We start from the raw sequence: 21,806 nt of genomic DNA, 5'->3' as shown, positions 1-21,806 counted from the left end.
AATTAAATAGGTGAGACTCCTTTTCTAGTCTCTGTGCTACATGGTATGATTGGCATGCTTGGCTATATGTTGAGAGGCTTGTCCTCAGGGGAGATTCAGGTTTCAGGAAGCCAGACAACACTCAGTCAGGGTAGAAGATACAGAAGAGTGTGTCTATTACCATGCTGTTCCTCGTCTAAGCAATGGCTGAATGGGAAGAGATGGGCAGGAAGCTGGGCCAGGGGAGATCAAGTGCAGGGCTGTCTGTGTGTGATGAGAGTACTGTGAGTAGATAGAAGACAGGAACAATTTTATATTTAGTGATATGCCCAGGGAGGAAGGAATGAGATGGAGGGCTTGGGAGCTTAACTTGCGGACTTGGACAAAGGGGGTACTTTGTTTTTTTGGGCGTGTGTGTGTGTGTGTGTGTGTTTTAAACATAGTATTTAAAAAATAATTTATTTGGCTGCAGAGGGTCTTAACTGTGGCACATAGAATCTTTGATCTTCATTGCAGAAGGCAGGATCTTTTAGCTGTGGCAGCATGCAAACTATTAGTTATGGCACTTGGGATCTAGTTCCCTAGTTCGGGACTGAACCTCTGCCCCCTGTACTGGGAGCATGGAGTCCTAGCCACTGGACCACCGGAGAAATCCCAGGAGGGGGCACTTTGGTCTCATTGAATCAGCTGCAGCTTGGAAAGGAGATCTGCAAAGATGGGGTTAGTCTGAAACGATGGGTGGATGGCTGCATAGAGCTGTGTCCACAGAAAGCAGGCTACAGGGAACCTTGAGGCACAAACAGGAGGGGCAGGCAATGAAACAGGCAGACTTCTCTTTCTTCTTTTCTTTGGCTGAGTTTTCTTTTCTGGAGGCTGGAATGGGAGATAAGATCAGTGTTTGCTCTGCTCCAGAGGGATTCCACCCAGCATTTGACCTATAGCTGGTGTCCTGGGCCTTTCTTTGCTGAATGTCACTAGTGGGCAATTTTCCTTCTTTAAGTTTTTCTGTGGAGGCTTACAATGAACATGTATTACTTTCAGAAGAAGGGGAGAATATTTAAAACAGTTAACACATAGACAAATTCTGATTAATGGCTCCCACATGTAAGAGGTGGCCAGGTGTGGGAATATAAAGACAAATAGAAGACACAACATCTGCCCTTAAGGAGTGGGCAGTTTAGGAGAGAAAAGAGCTATATTATATGATTCTGTGACCTCAGTCCTTTCTGATTCCAGGGAGAACAGCAGAGAATAATCGTTAAAGGAGAAATTTGGGCTACAAAACAAATGAAAATCACTTTTTAAAATTGAGAATGTAGCAGTGAAATATATACATTACCATATGTAAAATTAGCCTGTGGAAATTTGCTGATTGATGCAGGGAGCTCAAATCCATTGCTCTATAACAACTTAGAGGGTTGGGATGGAGTGGGAGGTGGGAAGAAGGTTCAGAAGGGAGGGGACATGCATCACTTAGGGCCAATTCATGTTCATATATGGTGGAAACCAGCACAATATTGTAAAACAATTATCCTTCGATTAAAATTAAAAAAAAACATAAATCATGACAATCTTATAAAAATAAGCTTCTTTAGGGACTTCCCTGGCAGTTCAGTAGTTAGGACTTTGCCTTCCAATGCAGGGGGTGCATGTTCCATTACAGTCACGGAGCCAAGATCTCACATGCCTAGTGGCCAAAATCCCAGCACATAAAACAGAAGCAATATTGTAACAAATTCAATAAAGACTTTAAAAATGGTCTACCTCAAAAAAACATCTTTTAAAAAAGCAAAAAAATAAAACAAGCATCTTTATAATCAAAGAATGACAGCAGTTAAAAATATCCAGGTGATATCTGTGTTCTCTACTTCACTGTGGAAACTCAGTCTTAGAGGACATTTGTCAGAACGTCTTTTGAGTTTCCTTATATGATATTACTATAAGAATAACCAAAGATTTAGGAAAGATATTAAATACAGCACTAAAACGTTTTCTAATAAGATCTTTCCTCAAAAGTAAAACCGTCTGACACAGGATACAGCATGCTTGGGGCTGGTGCATGGGGATGACCCACAGAGATGTTATGGGGAGGGAGGTGGGAGGGGGGTTCATGTTTGGGAACACATGTAAGAATTAAAGATTTTAAAATTAAAAAAAAAAAATAAAAATAAAAATAAATTAAAAAAAAAAGTAAAACCTTGAGCTTGTTTACTTGAAAATAGCTTTTTAAAATAAATAAGTTTTTAACATTTGAAGAGTGCCTGACATTTTTTATTAGATCTGGACCCAGGTTTGGATTTGTAAGGCCTTGCCTGGTAATCCCATTTTAAAGTGGAAACCCCATCAACTTTCCTGATTTGTTTTTCTCATTAAGCAATATTCATTATCCAAAACATATAGACCATACTTGTCATTACTGACCTATCCCAAGAAGTCATAGACTGTTGTTTCTTTTTTTCACTACTGAGTTCCCAGAACCCAGAGAAGTGCCTGGAGTATAATAGATGTTCAGTAAATATGTATTGAGTAAAGTAATTAAAATTTTCCCCATCATCTAGACTGTTCCAACAGACAGTGATAAAATTTTTTTTCACAACTACGCAAGAATGCACAAGATTTGGAATTATTTTTAAATAAAGTTAGAACTCTTTCTTTTATTAGCAAGTGAAATATGGAAATTTCTTAGGATAATGTGAACAGATTGTGAATGCAACAGAATTTTTCATATTCAGCATTCTGAAGTGTTGATGATGCTCTCACTTATAGAACGTGCACACATGGTTGGGCAGTCACCCTGCCACCGTCTTGGATATCACTCATAAAGGTTACATCAGCACACAGAGCATTAACCTATCCAGTTAAAGAGAGATACCTGCAATTTGCATGGACCTGTGCTTACCAGACTTAGGTTATTTCACATTCTCACTCTCCATCTTACCTTTGAACTGCCCCATGCTTTGATTCAGGTTTCCATCCTGGTTCCTAGAACACACCTCTAGCAGCTCCATGTGGCCGCCCTCTGGGACTCTCAACTGGCCAGGTGATAGAGCACCTCCTTGGCTGCAAGCAGGGCTTTGTCCTGGAGCAACCAAAGAGGAAGGTGTTTGTCTCCTGCTGGGGCGGAGAACCGCGATTTTGATGCCCAGGGCTCTGTCTTCCCTCAGAGATGAAGGATTCTATGGTACAACTGCAATGTATTTACCAGGTGTTCCCTTTATTGACAGCTCTGTGTCAATCAACCTTGCTGTTTGACAGTCCTTGATATGCATAACTATACACCCTCAGATCTCTATTGGAGGTTTCCTTCCCTAACTTTTAACTTTAGGAGGTCCCCAAGATTATCTGGCAAATACTTGAGGCTCCCTGAAACCGCTGTTGGCTTTATTGTCCCTTAACCCTGGATCAGCGCTTGGTGCCTCCTTTGGCTGCTGTTTTCTCTTTCCTCCACAGGGGTGCCTGCCTTAGCCAGTACTTTAAAGTCGAGGAAGTCCGTCCCCACCACTGATTCTAAGGAGAGATGCTGGACACCACAGTATTGCGGAACTTAGCCAAACACTCTTTTAGTCCTGTGTGCTGGTTTTTCTAATACATATACCCAAGGATGGCTGGTTTTGAGTTAAGGTCAGTAACAACTACCAGGCTACACTATAAATGTCTTCAGACAGGCTTCAGTCCAACTTGCTATGCCTAAGTCCTTTTTCTTTCAAAATGAGTCGTCTCCCAGGAACTTTAGAGTACTCCTTGTTAGGACTCGTGGATCTTCCTTCTTCTTTATACTTTACAAATGCAAACTATATTGAGTTCTTTTCTTTGAGGGTTTCAGTACCCTTTGTAAATTAATGGATGCAAATAGGAATGGCGTCTGAAGCAGGAAGATCACCGGTTTAGGCATTCTGGGATATGATCCATTTGGGAACTCACTACACTGTTGAAAAATGTTCTCTACTGAATAATATTGCTTGTTGACCAGTAAGGGAAAACATGGGTGATTTATTTTATTTTATACTATTGATAGCTCATGATAAAGGGTGAAGTATAAAATATTTACCAAGCAAACTGACACAAGATTACTTTAATATTAATGCGTTAGACATTTACTATAATTCCTTGGTGCATGCTCAGTCGCTGACTCTTTGTGACTCCATGGACTGTAACCTGCCAGGCTCCTCTGCCCATGGAATTTTCCAGATGAGAATTTTGGAATGAGTCACCATTTCCTACTGTAGGGAATCTTCCTGACCCAGAGATTGAACTCGAGTCTCCTGCATTGGCAGGTGTATTCTTTACCCCTGTGCCGCCTGAGAAGTCCAACAGAATTTGATATAAATTTAGCTGTACTTGGTTCTCAACCAAGGGAGTCAAGTTACTGAAATCCTGGCAGTCAGCTTTTCACTTCTTGATCACATCTTTCTTATCCCAGAGGGACTCAATGACATTCTTGTCGAACTCTGTCACTTCAGTCTATTCCTTTTCAAGTTCATCCTAAAAAGTAGGATAATATTTGAGATAATTTTGAGATAATTTTTCACAAAAATTATCTCAAAATAATTTTTCTTAGAGTTATAAAGTTAATAGTATCTGCTAGAATGTGTTCAATAACTATTTGTTTAATTTAAATTTGAATTAGAGTTTTAATTGTGTGAATCATAGTTTAAGAAAGCACAGCTCTTTCCAATTTTCTAACCAGTCAGATTCAAGCTCCTTGTTCTCATATCTACCTATCCCATTATTATTTCCCAGAAATAGCTCTTCTCTTTTTTAATTAAGACCTTCCTGGTAGCTCAGTCAGTAAAGAATCTGCCTGCAGTGCAGGAGACCAGGGTTTGATCCCTGGGTCAGGAAGATCCCCTAGAGAAGGAAATGGAAACCCAGAAAGGGCTCATCTTTTTTTTTTAATTAAACATAATCAATTCATCTCCAGCAACCCAGTCAATCCAATCAATCCAATGGATCCAATGCAGTGAAGACTTTTTCATTCTATTTTGTTCCAATAAGCCTTATCCAGCACTTTTGCACAACCAGAGTTAACTCATACACTTTATTGATCTTTTAAATCTAGTACTGTTTCACTTTGAAAGTTGTTCTGCTTCATCTTCACCAATTGAAATAATTTAATTTTAAAACTCCAAGGAAGACTGGTTTTCTTCTAAAAGTTGTCCAAAACCTTTGTTGTTCAGTTGTTCGGTCACGTCTGACTCTTTATGACCCCATGAATTGCAGCACACCAGGCTTCCCCGTCCTTCACTGTATCCCTGATTTTGCTCAAATTCACGTTCATTGAGTTGGTGATGCCATCCAACCATCTCATCCTGTGTCGCCCCCTTCTCCTCCTGCTCTCAATCTTTTTCAGCATCAGGGTCTTTTACAATAAGTCAGTTCTTTGCATCAGGTGGCCAACGTATTGGAGAGTCAGCTTTAGCATCAGTCCTTCCAATGAATATTCAGGGTTGATTTCCTTTGGGATTGGCTGGTTTGATCTCTTTACTGTCCAAAGGACTCTCAAGAGTCTTCTCCAATACCACAATTCAAAAGCATCAATTCTTCGGTACTCAGGTTTCTTTATAGTTCAACTCTCACATCCATATATTACCACTGGAAAAACCATTGCTTTGATTATATGGACCTTTGGTGGCAAAGTGATGTCTCTGCTTATTAATATGCTGTTTAGGTTTATCATAACTTTCCTTCCAAGGATCAAGTGTCTTGTAATTTTGTGACTGCAGTCACCGTCCACAGTGATTTTAGAGCCCAAGAAAATAAAATCTGTCACTGTTTCCACTTTCCCCCCCATCTATTTGCCATGACATGATGGGACTGGATGCCATGATCTTAGTTTTTTGAATGTTGAATTTTAAGTCAGCTTTTTCACTTTCTCCTTTCAGCCTCACCCAGAACCTTTAGGACTAATAAATATACATATACTTCAGACTGAATTATTATTAACTTACTTGTCTTTCCTAGTTTTAAAAATATTTTTCTATTCCGCTTTCTGATAAAATTTAAAGCAATGATTGCCTTCCTTTTAAAATTCTCCTCAGAACCCTTAGTAGGTCCTGAATACTTGCTGAATAAAGGAGAGGAAAAAAAATATTTATTCTCATGGAAATGCTATTGACTAAGGAAAGGACAAAAGAAAGTACAGTAGACTCTTCATTCATAGAAACTAGTATTGCTTTCAGTAAGCAAAGCCAAAAGTATAGGACGTGCTACCATAATAAGAAGACAACATTTGGAATAATTTATAAAGGAATTTGAAGAGTTGCTGTGATAAACAGAGTTAACTTTCCAGCCAGTTTTTACATTTTTACAATGCATTGTATAAGACATTTTTGCAAAAAGTTGTATAAGACTGTTTAATTCTCGATACTAGCAGTGCTAGTGTAAGGCTGAGAAACAAACTGATGATGATGAAGGGCATTTTGAAGGGTCATCTCGAAAGGAACTCCGGTTTTAAAATATTGAATGAGAAGTACAACTGAAGAGCTCATTAGTTACAAGATTAGAAAGGGCAAATGAAATTTATATCATAAAGGAGAAAATAATAAAGATCAAGCCTCTTCATACCTTGAAGTACTGACTGAATTAAGGTTTGAAATAGTGATATGATTGTTAGAGCCACCTAAAATAAGCTCAAGAAACATTTTATTTTTGTGTTCTGTGTTTATTTTTATTTCTGTATCTCCTTAATTTTTTATTATGGAAAATTATAAGCACTTCAAAAAACCTGTTTAATTAGCTTAAAAGTTTAATCAAAATCTTAATGAACCTTCATTGTACCCGTTGTCCAGATTCAATAATTACAGACTGATGACCAATCCTATTTTATCTGTAGTCCCAGTTCTTAACTCTTTCCTTCACTTCTTATATATTTTGGTATACATCTTTAGAAGATAAAGACTCTTCTTATAATCATGAATTCAGTATAATTGTCAGACATTATTAAGAATACTTAGTAGCTACCGTTTACATTATTCTTTCACAGATGTCATATTTCACTTATAGTTTGAAGCATGAACCAGATAAGCTTTTGGCATTGAACATGAATGATATGCTTCTTAAGGCTTTCTCAATCTATAGACCATTCTTACTCCCTTTTTTCCGTTATGACTAACGTGTCAAAGAAATGGAATACCTTTGTTCTGAAAATTATTGCCCACATCCTGGATAGTGATGATTACCGTTCCGTGCTATGTTTTACATATTCTTCTGTCTCTTGTCATGACTAAAGCATTTGAATCATCTTCCAATTGTGTATGTGTGTTTATTTTTAATATATGTTTTCTTTCTTCCTTCAGAACACATAATGTCTGATTGTCTAACTTTCTTTGTGATCTTAACAGCCATTGATGATTAATCTCTGGATCCATAACCCATTTCTAAGTAGTGATACTTTAATTCTATCATTTCCTCTTGATTTATCAGCTGTAGTGTTCTGTCAAGAGAAACTTCCCCTCATCTACCTTTGAATTATCCAGTGGTACTGTTCATGTAGGAAAAACAGAGTAAGTTTTATTTATTTACTCAGTTCAAAATGATGATTTGGTTTATAGGTATCCTCCCATGGTGATTGTATTATTATAAACACTAATTTAATTTTTGAGAAGTGTTATTAATTAGCATTATTACCCTTATTGATGCTAAAATAAAGATTTGTTTTGAATGTTACCTTTATTATCTTTTGATGCATCATTCAGGTATTTGGCAGCAATAAATATTAAACAATTATTAAGCAAGGATTGTGTACAACTTGTATATCTTAGATAAGAAAATGCACAACTCTCCTCCTCCCTCAAAATTCATGCTCCTGTTAAAACTCTGGAGAATGTTTTGCTTGTATCAAATGACTAAAACACTAAGCAAGCACATCCTCTCAACGAAGGAATACCTACAACTTTTCCTGAATTATAAAGGCTGCAGGCAAATAAAAAAGAAAATTGTTTTCGACTCCTTTAAAAAACACTTTCATGTTTATTGCAGCATTATTTACAGTAGAAAAGACATTCAGTTCAGTTCAATTCAGTCACTCAGTCATGTCTGACTCTTTGCAACCCCGTGGACTGCAGCACACCAGGCTTCCTTGCTGCTGCTGCTGCTAAGTCGCCTCAGTCGTGTCCGACTCTGTGCGACCCCATAGACGGCAGCCGACCAGGCTCCGCAGTCCCTGGGATTCTCCAGGCAAGAACACTGGAGTGGGTTGCCATTTCCTTCTCCAATGCATGAAAATGAAAAGTGAACGTGAGGTCGCTCAGTCTTGTCCGACTCTTTGCAACCCCATGGACTGTAGCCTACCAGGCTTTTCCATCCATGGGATTTTCCAGGCAAGAGAACTGGAGTGGGGTGCCATTGCCTTCTCCGCCAGGCTTCCTTATCCATCACCAACTCCTGAAGCTTATTCAGACTCATGTCCATTGAGTTGATGGTGTCATCCAAAACATCTCATCCTCTGTCATCCCATTCTCCTCCTGCCTTCAATCTTTCTCAGCAACAGGGTCTTTCCCAATGAGTCAGTTCTTTGCATCAGGTGACCAAAGTATTGGAGCTTCAGCTTCAGCATCAGTCCTTCCAAAGAATATTCAGGATTGATTTCCTTAAGGATTGATTGGTTTGATCTCCTTGCAGTCCAGGGGACTCTCAAGAGTCTTCTTCAACAACACAGTTCAAAAGTACATTCATATGGTTTTAGAAATGCAGAGGAATCAGGGATCAAATTGCCAACATCCGCTGGATCATCAAAAAAGCAAGAAAATTCTAGAAAAATATCTATTTCTGCTTTATTGCCTATGCCAAAGACTTTGACTGTGTGGATCACAATAAACTGTGGAAAATTCTTAAAGAGATGGGAATACCAGACCACCTGACCTGCCTCTTGAGAAATCTGTGTGCAGGTCAGGAAGCAACAGTTAGAACTGGACATGGAACAACAGACTGGTTCCAAAGGAAAAGGAGTACATCAAGGATGTATATTATCACCCTGCTTATTTAACTTATATGTAGAGTACATCATGAGAAATGCTGGACTGGAGGAAGCACAAGCTGGAATCAAGATTGCCGGGACAAATATCATTCACCTCAGATATGCAGATGACAACACCCTTATGGCAGAAAGTGAAGAGGAGCTAAAAAGCCTCTTGATGAAAGTGAAATAGGAGAATGAAAAAGTTGGCTTAAAGCTCAACATTCAGAAAACGAAGATCATGGCATCTGGCCCCATCACTTCATGGGAAATAGATGGGGAAAGAGTGGAAACAGTGTCAGACATTATTTTTTTGGGGCTCCAAAATCACTGCAGATGGTGATTGCAGCCATGAAATTAAAAGACGCTTACTCCTTGGAAGGAAAGTTATGATCAACCTAAAGAGCATATTCAAAAGCAGAGACATTACTTTGCCAACAAAAGTCCATCTAGTCAAAGCTATGGTTTTTCCAGTGGTCATGTATGGATGTGAGACCTGTACCATAAAGAAAGCTGAGTGCCAAACAATTGATGCTTTTAAACTGTGGTGTTGGAGAAGACTTATGAGAGTCTCTTGGAGTGCAAGGAGATCCAACCAGTCCATCCTAAAGGAGATAAGTCCTGAGTGTTCACTGGAAGGACTGATGTTGAAGCTGAAACTCCAATACTTTGGCCACCTGATGTGAAGAACTGACTCATTGGAAAAGACTCTGATGCTGGGAGGGATTGGGGGCAGGAGGAGAAGGGGACCACAGAGGATGAGATGGCTGGATGGCATCACTGACTCGATGGATGTGGGTTTGGGTTGACTTGGAGTTGGTAATGGACAGGGAGGCCTGGTGTGCTGTGATTCATGGCATTGCAAAGAGTCAGACATGACTGAGCGACTGAACTGAACTGAACTGAAACAGCAAACAAACAAACCGAGCTCAGATACAAAGAACAGATTGGTGAGTGCCAGAGCTGGGGTTGCAGAGTGGGAGAAATGAGTTAAGGGGGTCAAAAAAAAAAATGAAAAGATTTTAAAAATTACAATTCCTGGCCTTCTCACTTACATGAGCTAGACTCTGTGAGCCTTGGATGTTTATACAACTGGAAAGTAAATTAATAACTAAAAGTGGGTTTGCAAATCACAGACAGTCCGTGGAACTGTGGAACTGGCTGGATGGATTAAGCCAGTCCTGATTAAGAAGCCAATCCTGATTGAGAAGTCAGCAGTGACAAAGCCAAACCAGGAGAGGGTAAAGTTCTGTGCTGATTATTCTTTAGAGCTTTAGGAAACATACATTCCCCAAAGAGGTCATTTTGTTCTAGATTTCTCTGATGAGAAGGCATAAGGAAAATAACAGTGTAGTTATATAATCCTACTAGAGAAAACACTTTCTCCCTGTAATGTAAAAATACTTAAGGCTAGGTTGAGGAAAATTAATCCTTTGTTGTTAAATTTTAGGCCATAACAAACTCTTTGCGATACTAGATTTTTGTGACTGAAGTTAATGCATCATTTGACCATGACTAGGCTCTTGACAACTGAAATGTGGATTTCTCAGAGGATCAGAAGAGATGGGGGAATTTTCCCAGCTCCTAACATCTGGGCTGCCCCAAAAACACTTCTTTTTTTTTCTTTAAATGTATTTTTAATTGAAGGATGATTAAAATCTTGTGTTGGTTTCTGTCATACATCAACATGGATCAGCCAGTGAAGCCCCAACGTGGATCAGCCATAGGTATACATATGTCCCCTCACTCTTGAGCAGCCATCCCACCTCCCAGCCTATCCCACCCAAAACACTTCTTAATACAAACTTTTTCCCCCCAAAGAAAAAATAATAAAAATGTGACGTTTCGTTTAGTGCATATTTTAATCTATATGTCAATGACGTTAATAATTGTACAGAGTTGTGTAATAACCACACCAAAAAAATATATAAAATATTTCCATTGTCTTAATAAGTTTTCCCACACTCATTTACAATCAATCACTTTTTCACATTCCCAGTCCGTGGCAACCACTTACCTAAATTCTGTGCCTACAGTTTTGTCTTTTCCAAGAAGTCATCTAAATAAAATACATATATGGAAGCAGAATATTTTTGTCACCCCTCATGTCTGGATCCTTTTACCTAGCATAATATGTCTTCGATTCATTCAGGGTGTTCATGTATCAGTAGACTGTTTTCCCCCCGAGTGAGATCCCATTGCATGGCTGCAGTGTACCTTCTTTATCTAACTGGTGAGCATTTCATCAGATCCCAGTTTTTGGTGACTATAAATAAAGCTGTTCTAAACATCTGAATGAGTCTTTATGTGAGAATTCATTTTCATTTCTCTTGAGTACATATCTAAGAGTGAAATTAGTGGGTTGTATACATTTATATTTATTTTTAAAGTATCTATCAAACTATTTTCCAAAGAGGTAATACTTTTTCACATTTCCCTCAGAAATATATGAAGGATCTATGCTTTGCCTTCTTACCATCACTTGGTATAGTCTTTTAAATGTTTTAAATTACTTGTTTAGGTTTGTAGTGGTATCTCTTTGTTGTGTTGAGTTATGAGATTTTTTTCTATGATTGTTTTCCAGAAGTTTTTCGGTTACGGATTTTTGTGTCTGTGCTCAGGAACAAGGTCTATAATCTTTCTGTGGTGAAGTCTTTGTCTAGTTTTTGTATTAGGATAATGGTGACCTAAAAAAATGGGTTGGGAGTGTAATTATTTTTCAAAGGCTATGTCTACACACAATTAAATAGAGTTCTGTAAGTTTTGGAGGCAATTTTATATATGGTGAGAGTCATGGGCTTCTCTGATGGCTCAGAGAGTAAAGAGACTATCTTCCCTGGGTCAGGAAGATCCCCTGGAAAAGGAATGACTACCCAACTCCTTTATTCTTGCCTGGAGAGTTCCATGGACAGAGGAGCCTGGTGGGTTACAGTCCATGGGAGTCACAAAGAGTCGTACATCACTGAGCAAATAACACTTTCATTTTTCAGAGAACCATACTGTATCATATGACCAAAGAAAAATCGGATCTTCTGTTTCTACTGTGGTGTTATTTAGTGACATCACATTACATAATATTTGAGAAAGCACTCATTCTGCCCTTGATCCTTAGTAGAGTCTTAATAAATATTAGGTACTGATAATAATATCAGTAATAATATTAGGTACTGATAATAATAATAATTGTTATTATTTTTATTAATTTAATGAGCTATTAGTAGCTACCACATTTTCAACCTTAGGCTATGCAAAAAATGGTTATACATGGAACATATCAGAGACCAGACACATTTATAGTACTCCAATATGTGGCAATTTACTACACAATCATTTTGGCTTTAATGGAACTTTAAAGCTAAAAAGATAGCTTGAGTATAGCCCTTGGAATTCAAACAAAATTTCTTTTTGTTGTTGTTCAGTTGCTAAGTCTTGTCTGACTCTGCAGCCCCCATGGACTGTAGCAGGCCAGGCTTCCCTAACGTGGCATTTTTCTCTATGGCTATCACAGTGATATGGTAGCATAAAAGCCATAGTTTCCCCTGTCACCCAGTCTTAACATTAATCTTCATAAGGAGAAAAATGTAGAAGCTAAAAGCCTCAGAGTCTGGTCCATTTGCTGCTCTGTGCTCTTGATGACGGGGTGTGCCACAGTGATACTTGCAGTCAGCAGCATCAGCATCACTTAGAGCTGTTCCTGAAGCAAATCCATGTCCCCACCGTGCATATGAAATCAAGGGACAGGGGCAAGTGGCTGAGGTTTAACAGGCTCTCCACATGATTCTGAGGTTTACTAGAGCTTGGGAGCACTGGCTAAGCAGATTGTTGGCAGAGTATGAGATGGTTGAAAACAGTAAGAGTTAAACAATGTGCATTAAGAAGAGGGCTGGTCCCCCTTTATTGATTTAAAATACACTGTTGTCAGTTGCAGTCTGAATCACAGAAAAAGGCACAGGTAACTCGCAGTAGGTAACACACTCAAGAACATCTCCTCTTTCCCCATGTATGCCATCTGTGGAAAGTGACCCTGAGAGAAAAAAATTAGAGTTTATGGAGGGAATAGAGAAATTTGTTTCAAAACTAGATACTCAGGAATCTGGGTGTTGTGCCTGTCCTCTACTTTTGCTAACAGCCAGCATATTCAACTGTTAAATGTCTAAGAATATTCAAAAACTTGCCAGTGTTTAATAGGCCTCCTTTCTTTCTAGGTGCCCTTCCTTCTCCAATCCTCTTCAAATTAATAGCCTCGTACAATTGGTTGTTGTTTAGTTGCTAAGTTGTGTCCAACTTGTGAGACCCTAGGGACTGTAGCCCATCAGGCTCCTCTGTCCGTGGGATTTCCCAGGCAAAAATTCTGGAGTGAGTGAGTTGTCATTTCCTTCTTCAGGGGATCTTCCTGACCCAGGGATTGAACCCAAGTTTCCTGTATTGGCAGGTGGATTCTTTACCATTCAGCCACCAGGGAAGCCTAGTCTAGTAGAATTTACAAATATATTAATAGCTCAAAACTAGTGGAAACAGTGTCAGACTTTATTTTTTGGGGCTCCAAAATCACTGCAGATGGTGACTGCAGACATGAAATTAAAAGACGCTTACTCCTTGGAAGAAAAGTTATGACCAACCTAGATAGCATATTCAAAAGCAGAGACATTACTTTGCCAACTAAGGTCTATCTAGTCAAGGCTATGGTTTTTCCTGTGGTCATGTATGGATGTGAGAGTTGGATTGTGAAGAAAGCTGAGCGCCAAAAGAATTGATGCTTTTGAACTGTGGTGTTGGAGAAGACTCTTGAGAGTCCCTTGGACTGCAAGGAGATCCAACCAATACATCCTAAAGGAGACCAGTCCTGGGTGCTCATTGGAAGGACTGATGCTAAAGCTGAAACTCCAGTACTTTGGCCACCTCATGCGAAGAGTTGACTCACTGGAAAAGACGCTGATGCTGGGAGGGATTGGGGGCAGGAGGAGAAGGGGACGACAGAGGATGAGATGGCTAGGTGGCATCACCGACTCGATGAACATGAATTTGGGTGAACCCCAGGAGTTGGTGATGGCCAGGGAGGCCTGGTGTGCTGTGAGTCATGGGGTCACAAAGAGACAGACACGACTGAGTGACTGAACTGAATTAAACCTTGAAAGGAAAACATATATCATAAAAAACTTTTAATACTAGCTTCTTGATTTTATTTCCCCCTGCTCACATTCCCCTTTGTTTTACTTTTTATTACACTGTATTATCTCCAAAAAACAGTGTGCTCAACTCATTGTGCACATTGCATTATTATGCTTATAAATTAAGTCGAAGGAGTTTAAAGATCAGATCTGATTTAAGGAGATAATCTGAGAACAAAAGAAATAGAGGTTGATTAATTCTTGCTGGTATTTGCAGTTTAAAATGCCTAAAAACAATGGTAGGTAACTCATGACTCAGCTGAAGTGAGAATCTTCACTAGGCAAAAAATACACTTGAAACGATGCTAGGAAAAAAAAAACAACACTTGTTTTTAGAGTTAAATATTACATTCTGTCTTTTCATAGTAAAGCAAAATAGAATCTGAACCTAATCTCATTGGCTTAGGACAGTGGGACCCAAAGATTTTTTTTATTTATTATTATAAGTATTAATCTGATAATCGTAACTAGATTACAGTACAGTCTGGCTGCTCAGAATAAAAAATGGGCTTTATTTATTCCTAAAGAAATTACTCTTTAGTATTATAAAAGAGGTAAGGTGATCATAAGATTGTTCAGTTGGTTATATCAAGTTCTGTTACTGTGTATCAGAAAATAAATTATCTGCCTAAGCAAAATATTCTTTAGTGAAACATTACTCATAGGAAATTTTTTATATATCCATGATTCACTAAATTGAAAAATATTTGAATACTGCCTTATATACTTTAAAAATTTAGCAGGTGTACATAGAGTACCTGCAGTTGTCAAGAACTGTAAGGGGACAATGATTCTGCCCTGCTTGCAAGCTAACAAGTTAGCCAGCCACATAAGACCACCAGGACATCGTTATTAGCACATCAGGAAGGCTGAGCTTCTATAATTGGTTTGTTTCCATAGGTCATATTTTCACTGGTTCCATTCTGTCCTATATGCCACAAGTCCCATAGTGGAGGGTGTGGTTGTTATTGTTCAGTTGCTCAGTCATGTCCAACTCTTTGCTACCCCATATACAGCAGCAGGTCAGGCATCCCTATCCTTTACTCTCTCCTGGAACTTGCTCAAACTCATGTCCGTTGAGTTAGTGATGCCATCCAACCATCTTATCCTCCATCGTTCCTTCTCTTCCAGCCCTCAATCATTCCCAGCATTAGGGTCTTTTCCAATGAGTCATCAGGTAGCCAGTTATTGGAGCTTCCACTTCAGCATCAGTCCTTCCAATGAATATTCAGAGTTGATTTCCTTTAGGATTGGCTGGTTTGATTACCTTGCTGTACAAGGTACTCTTAGTTCTTTTCTCCAGCTTCACAGTTCAAAGACATCAATATTTTGGCACTCAGCCTTCTTTATTGTCCAAATTTCACATCCATACATGACTACTGGAAAAACCATAGCTTTGACTGTACAGACCTTTGTCAGCAAAGTGATGTCTCTGTTTTATAATATGCTGGCTAGGTTTACCATACCTTTTCTGCCAAGCAGCAGGTTTCTTTTAATTTCATGGCTGCAGTTACCGTCTGCAGTGATTTTGGAGCCCAAGAAAATAGTCTGTCATTGTTTCTGTTTTCCCTCCATCCATTTACCATGAAGAGATGGGATGAGATGCTGTGATCTTAGTTTTAGAATGTTGAGTTTTAAGCCAACTTTTCACTCTCCTCTTTCATCTTCATCAAGAGGCACTTTAGTTCCTCATTTCTTTCTGCCATTAAGGAGGTGTCATCTGTATATCTGATGTTATTGATCTCCTGTTGATCTTGATTCCAGCTTATGCTTCATCCAGCCAGACATTTCACATTATGTACTCTGCATCATGTAAGTTAAATAGCAGATGACGATATACAGCTTTGACATACTCCTTTACCAACTTAGAACCTGTCCACTGTTATATGTCGAGTTCTAACTCTTGCTTCATGACCTGCATACAGGTTTCTCAGGAGGCAGTTATGGTAGTCTGGTATTCTCATCTCTTTAAGAATTTTCCACATTTTTTGTGATCCACACAGTCGAAGGTTTTAGCATAGTCAATGAAAAGCAGCAGCAGCAGCTGCTGCTGCTAAGTTGCTTCAGTTGTGTCCGACTCTGTGCGATACCATAGATGGCAACCCACCAGGCACCCCCATCCCTGGAATTCTCAAGGTAAGAACACTGGAGTGGGTTGCCATTTCCTTCTCTGTTGCATGAAAGTAAAAAGTGAAGTGAAGTCCCTCAGTCATGTCCAACTCTTAGCGACCCCATGGACTGTAGCCCAACAGGCTCCTCCATCCATGGGATTTTCCAGGCAAGAGTACTGGAGTGGGGTGCCATTGCCTTCTCTGCAATGAAGCAGAGATAGATGTTTTTCTGGAATTCCCTTGCTTTTTCTCTGATCCGAGGGATGTTGTCAATTTGATCCCTGGTTCCTCTGTCTTTTCTAAATCTAGCTTGTATATCTGAAAGTTCTTGGTTCATGTATTGTTAAAGCATAGTTTGAAAGATTATGTGCATTACCTTGCTAGCATGTGAAATGGGTGCAATTGTGTGATAGTTTGAGCATTCTTTGGCATTGTCCTTCTTTGGGATTGAAATGAAAAGTGACCTTTTCCAGTCCTGTGGCCACTGCTGAGTTTTCCAAATTTGCTGGCATATTGAGTGCAGCACTTTAACAGCTTATCTCTTAGGATCTGAAATTACTCAGCTGGATTCCATCACCTCTACTAGCTTTGTTCGTAGTAGTGCTTCCTAAGGCCCATTTGACTTCGCACTCCAGGATGCCTGGCTCTAGGTGAGTGATCACACCATCATGGTTAACTGGTCATTAAGACTTTTTTGTATAGGTTTCTATGTATTCTTGCCACCTCTTCTTAATCTCTTCTGCTTCTATTAGGTCTATACTTTTTCTGCCCTTTATTGTACTCATCTTTGCATGAAATGTTCCCTTGGTATCTCTTATTTTCTTGAAGACAAGTCTTTCCATTCCACTGTTTTCCTCTATTTCTTTCCATTGTTCACTTAAGAAGGCTTTTGTATCTCTCCTTGCTCTTCCTTGGAACTCTGCATTCAAACTGGTGTATCTTTCCTTTTCTCCTTTGCCTTTTGCTTATCTTCTTTTGTCAGCTATTTGCAAGGCTTTCACAGACACCCATTTTGCCTTTTTGCATTACTTTTTCTTGGTGATGGTTTTGGTCACTGCCTCCTGTACAATGTTACAAACCGCAGTCCATAATTCCTCTGGCACTCTGTCTATCGGATCTAATCCCTTGACTCTACTTGTCACTTCTACTGTATAATCGTAAAGGTTTTATTTAGGTCTTACCTGAATTGCCTGGTGATGTTCCCTACTTTCTTCAATTTAAGTGTGAATTTTGCAATAAAGAGCTCATGATCTGAGCCACAGTCTGTTCCCAGTCTTGTTTTTTTCTGACTATATAGAGCATCTCTATCTTCAGCTGTGAAGAATATAATCAATCTGATTTCAGCATTGACCATCTGGGATGTTCATGTGTAGAGTCATCTGTTGTATTGTTGGAAGAGGGTGTTTGCTATGACCAGTGCATTCTCTTGGCAAAACTGTTTGGCCTGCTTCATTTTGTATTCCAAGGCAAAACTTGCCTGCAGGTATCTCTTGACTTCCTATTTGTGCTTTCCAGTCCTCTGTGATGAAAGGGGCATCTTTTTTGGTGTTAGTTCTAGAAAGTCTTGTAGGTCTTCATAGAATGTTCAACTTCATCTTCTTTGGCATTAGACTTGGATTATTGTTATTTTGAATGGTTTGTCTTGGAAACAAATGATCTTTCTGCTGTTTTTGAGATTGCACCCAAGTACTGAATTCTGGACTCTTTTGTTGACTGTGAGGACTACTTCATTTCTTTCTAAGGGATTCTTGCCCACAGTAGTAGACACAATGATTATCTGAATTAAATTTGCCCATTCCTGTCCATTTTAGTTCACTGATTCCTAAAATGTTAGTGTTCACTCTTGCGTCTCCTGTTTGACCACTTCCAATTTACCTTGATTCATGGACCTAGTTAGTACTCCAGGTTCCTATGCAATATTGTTCTTTACAGCATTGGACTTTACTTCCATCACCAGATACATCCACAACTGAATGTCGTTTCCGCTTTGGCTCAGTCTTTTCATTCCTCTGGAGCTATTTCTCCACTCTTCTCTAGCAGCATGAGGACACCTACTGACCTGGAGGGTTCATCTTTCAGTGTCATATTTTTCGCCTTTTCATGCTGTTCATGGGGTTCTCAAGGCAAGAATGCTGAAGTGGTTAGCCATTCTGCTCTCCAGTTGACCACATTTTTTCAAGGGGTGTAGAAAGAGGCCCAGATAGATAAAGTACACACAGTGGGTTTGTGTCCAAGTTAATGACACTGAGCTTTGAAACACTGCTTCCCTCATTCTTGTAAGAGACTTGTTAGCAAAATCTGCTTTATTATCCCAGAGAGGAAACAAATCTTCCTTTGCCTCAGAAGGAGACATATCTCTATCTTCCAAGGCTGTTTGCTATATGAATGTCATTAGAAAGCTTGTCTAAAGATGTGCAGAAATGCCATGAAGAATTTCCTCTCAGCATTATATACTTATTACATTAGATGCAGTAAGCAGTATTAGAGAAGGAAGAGGATACTAATGATAGTACTGGGTCTTGAGGGGAGAAAACATATTATACTAGAAAGAGCTTATTTGGAAGATCACACAAATGGAGGTATCAATCCAATTTCTTCTATTTATAGCTGTGTGATTTTTGGTCAATTTTATTTAGTTCTCTGAGCCTCAGTTTTCTCATCTGTAAAATGGACATAATACCTATTCTCTGGCCTTTCTTTGAGGATGAAATGAAATAAATTGCAGTGAACTGTGGAGCAATTATTGGCCAACAGTGAAAGTCTTTAGATGCTAATGAGAGCTAGTATTCATTAAAAGCAGTAGTGCTTTCCATGTAAATGAAAAGAGAAGAAGATAAACCCTTATGCTGGACATAACTCAGTTCATCCTCAGTCTCATGATGCAAAACTGCTATCAGGTAAATGTTTTGAAATAGTGTGGGCTTGTCCTAAATAGAGATTAAGAATCCTGTAAGATATTGAATAGGGCCCTGGATAGTGGAAGGATACACAGCATATCATACTCATGAATGTTCGACTCTTGGGCAATAGTAGACTTCAATGATGAATTCTATGTTGACAAAGCTAAACCAGAGAGACATCTGCCTTGTTAAGAAGATGACAGTAGCTGATGAAAGACAGCACCCTATGCAGCTTTTCTGTATGGGAGTACTTTTATGATGACTCAATGACAGCTTCAAATGGGAAAAGGAGAGTTTGCCAGGCCCTGGAGAAGGGAATGGCAATCCACTTTTGGGCTTCTCAAGTGGTACAATGGTAAAGAATCTACCGGCAATGCAAGAGACACAAGAGACTCAGGTTCGATCTTTGGGTTCGATCTTCTCCAGGAAGATCCCCTGGAGAAGGAAATGACAACCCACTACAGTATTCTTGCCTGGGAAATCCCATGGACAAAGAAGCCTGGTGGGCTGTAGTTCATGGGATTGCACAGGGTCAGACACGACCGAAGAGACTGAGAATAGCACAATAAGAAACTAGATATTCCACCATCATAATTTCTATTGCATAAATTTACCCACTTTTTGTGAAATCAGCTGTTATGAAAAGCAGATTGTATACTGTAGACACATGGAAGCGCGTTGTCAGAGGGAATTACAGCATGTGGCATTAAACTGCCATGTACTGTGATATATGACAGGCCACCACGCTGAAATGTTCTCATGTAATAGCTACTATATGAAGTCAGGTTTCTTTTAAGTAAATGCAACTTCAAACATTTGCTCAAAACTTTCAATAAGGAAGGCCAGTATTTTAATATTTCGAATAACATAGTTTGCTCATTTAAGAATAAGACTTAGTTGATTTGTGAAAAGCATTTAATTAAAGTAGATAATCTGCCTGCTAAGATTTGAAAAATGAGATACTAGAAAAGTGAAAGTAAAGTGTTTCACTAATAAAGATGTTTTATAAGAAAAGGTTTGATTTGTAAATACCCTTGAAAATTACCTAAATGATATTGAATCCCCAAATAGCATCTACCAATAAGACTGTGCTTATATTTTGTGAAAGTGTTTGCATGTTCAAATGAACACCATCCTCTTGAATCCTTTCTAGACTAGTTTTATCATGGCCATTCCTGCTGCCAACATCACTGTTTTTGGAATATCTTATAAATGTCTTCTGTGTGCCCAGTCTCGAGAGGGGTTCTTTACATCTCATCTATTTAATTTTCTCTATTTGTATTTTGGATAATGAATTCATTTGTATGATTTATTACCAAAGTTTTCTTAAAATTCTCCCTCCTGCTCTTTGCTCCTTTTCACCAGATTCCCATTGTTCCACCCTCCCACAGAAGTAGTCACTGTAAAAATCTCTGAGATTTTTTTAAAAAATGCAATCAAATGCAAAAAGTACTTATTTCGACACAGCCTCACCAAATACAGCACCTTATTAAATGTGAATCAATTTACTCATTAGTATTTTTATTGCCATCTTATAGATGAAACTGTCACTCCATAAAGTTTCATAGCTTATTCAACATTGCATAACATAAAATTGAAAGTGGTAGGATTTGAAATGAGTCCTGTTTGTCTAAAAGAAAAGTCCATGTAGTTCCCCTATAAAATACTAGCATTTTACCATGAATGAAACTGAGATGGTCGAGTGACCTTTCCCAGGACATAGAGGAAGGTGGTACAGGTGGAGGCTTCAGACTGGATCTTCTGATGCTTTCTCTAATGTTATTTCTACTACACCTTCGTTCTGTCTTTATTGATATTTAATTTTCTGTTGCTATGTGTTTAATTACTACTTGGTGCTTAGTTGCTTCCATTGTGTCTGATTCTTTGAAACCCTATAGACTATAGCCTGCCAGGTTCCTCTGTCTGTTGGATTCTCCAGGCAAGAATACTGGAGTGGGTTGCCATGCTCTCCTCCAGGGGATCTCCCCAACCCAGGAATCAAACCTGCTTCTCCTGTGTCTTCCATATTGAAGTCAATTTCTTTACTGCTGAGCCAGTGGGGAGGTCATACATCCTGTTTCTCCATTAGACTGAAAATTCAAAATAAAATCTTTTCTGCATCTTTTCCACCCATTGGTCCTTTAAAACATGCTTTATCTAATTTGATTCCAGTGTAGTTTAAAATTTTAAAAAATTTACATAAAAGTAGAACTCACGGTGTGTGGTGTTCCATTCCATAGATTTTTATAAATACTTTGAGATCTGTATTTATATCATAATCACGATACAGAACAGTTCCATCAACCCCTAAAATTTCTTCAGGCTTCTCCCTTGAAGTAAGCACTTCCCTCTACCCCAACCCCTGGCAACCACTGATATTTTCCATCCATTGTGTTCTACGTTTTCCAGAGCATCATAAATAAGATTGTACACTCTGTGTTTTGGCTACGCTTTTTACAACTAGTAAATTGCATTGAGATTCACCCATATTATTTCATGTATCAGTATTTCATTCCTTTTTAGCTGATGAGTAACATTCCATTATATCAATATTCCTCAGTTTGTTGATCCATTCACCAGTTGTATCAGTTTTTAGTGACTATGGATAAAGCTGCTATAAACATTTACATATGGGTTTTTTTTGTGAGAGCATCATTTTTATTTCTCATGGGTAAATCTATAGGAGTGAGATTGC

The sequence above is a fragment of the Capricornis sumatraensis genome, chromosome 3 (genome assembly GCF_032405125.1).
Source record: "Capricornis sumatraensis isolate serow.1 chromosome 3, serow.2, whole genome shotgun sequence".
NCBI classification, from domain to species: Eukaryota; Metazoa; Chordata; class Mammalia; order Artiodactyla; family Bovidae; genus Capricornis; species Capricornis sumatraensis.
This window is presented reverse-complemented; position numbering follows the sequence as displayed.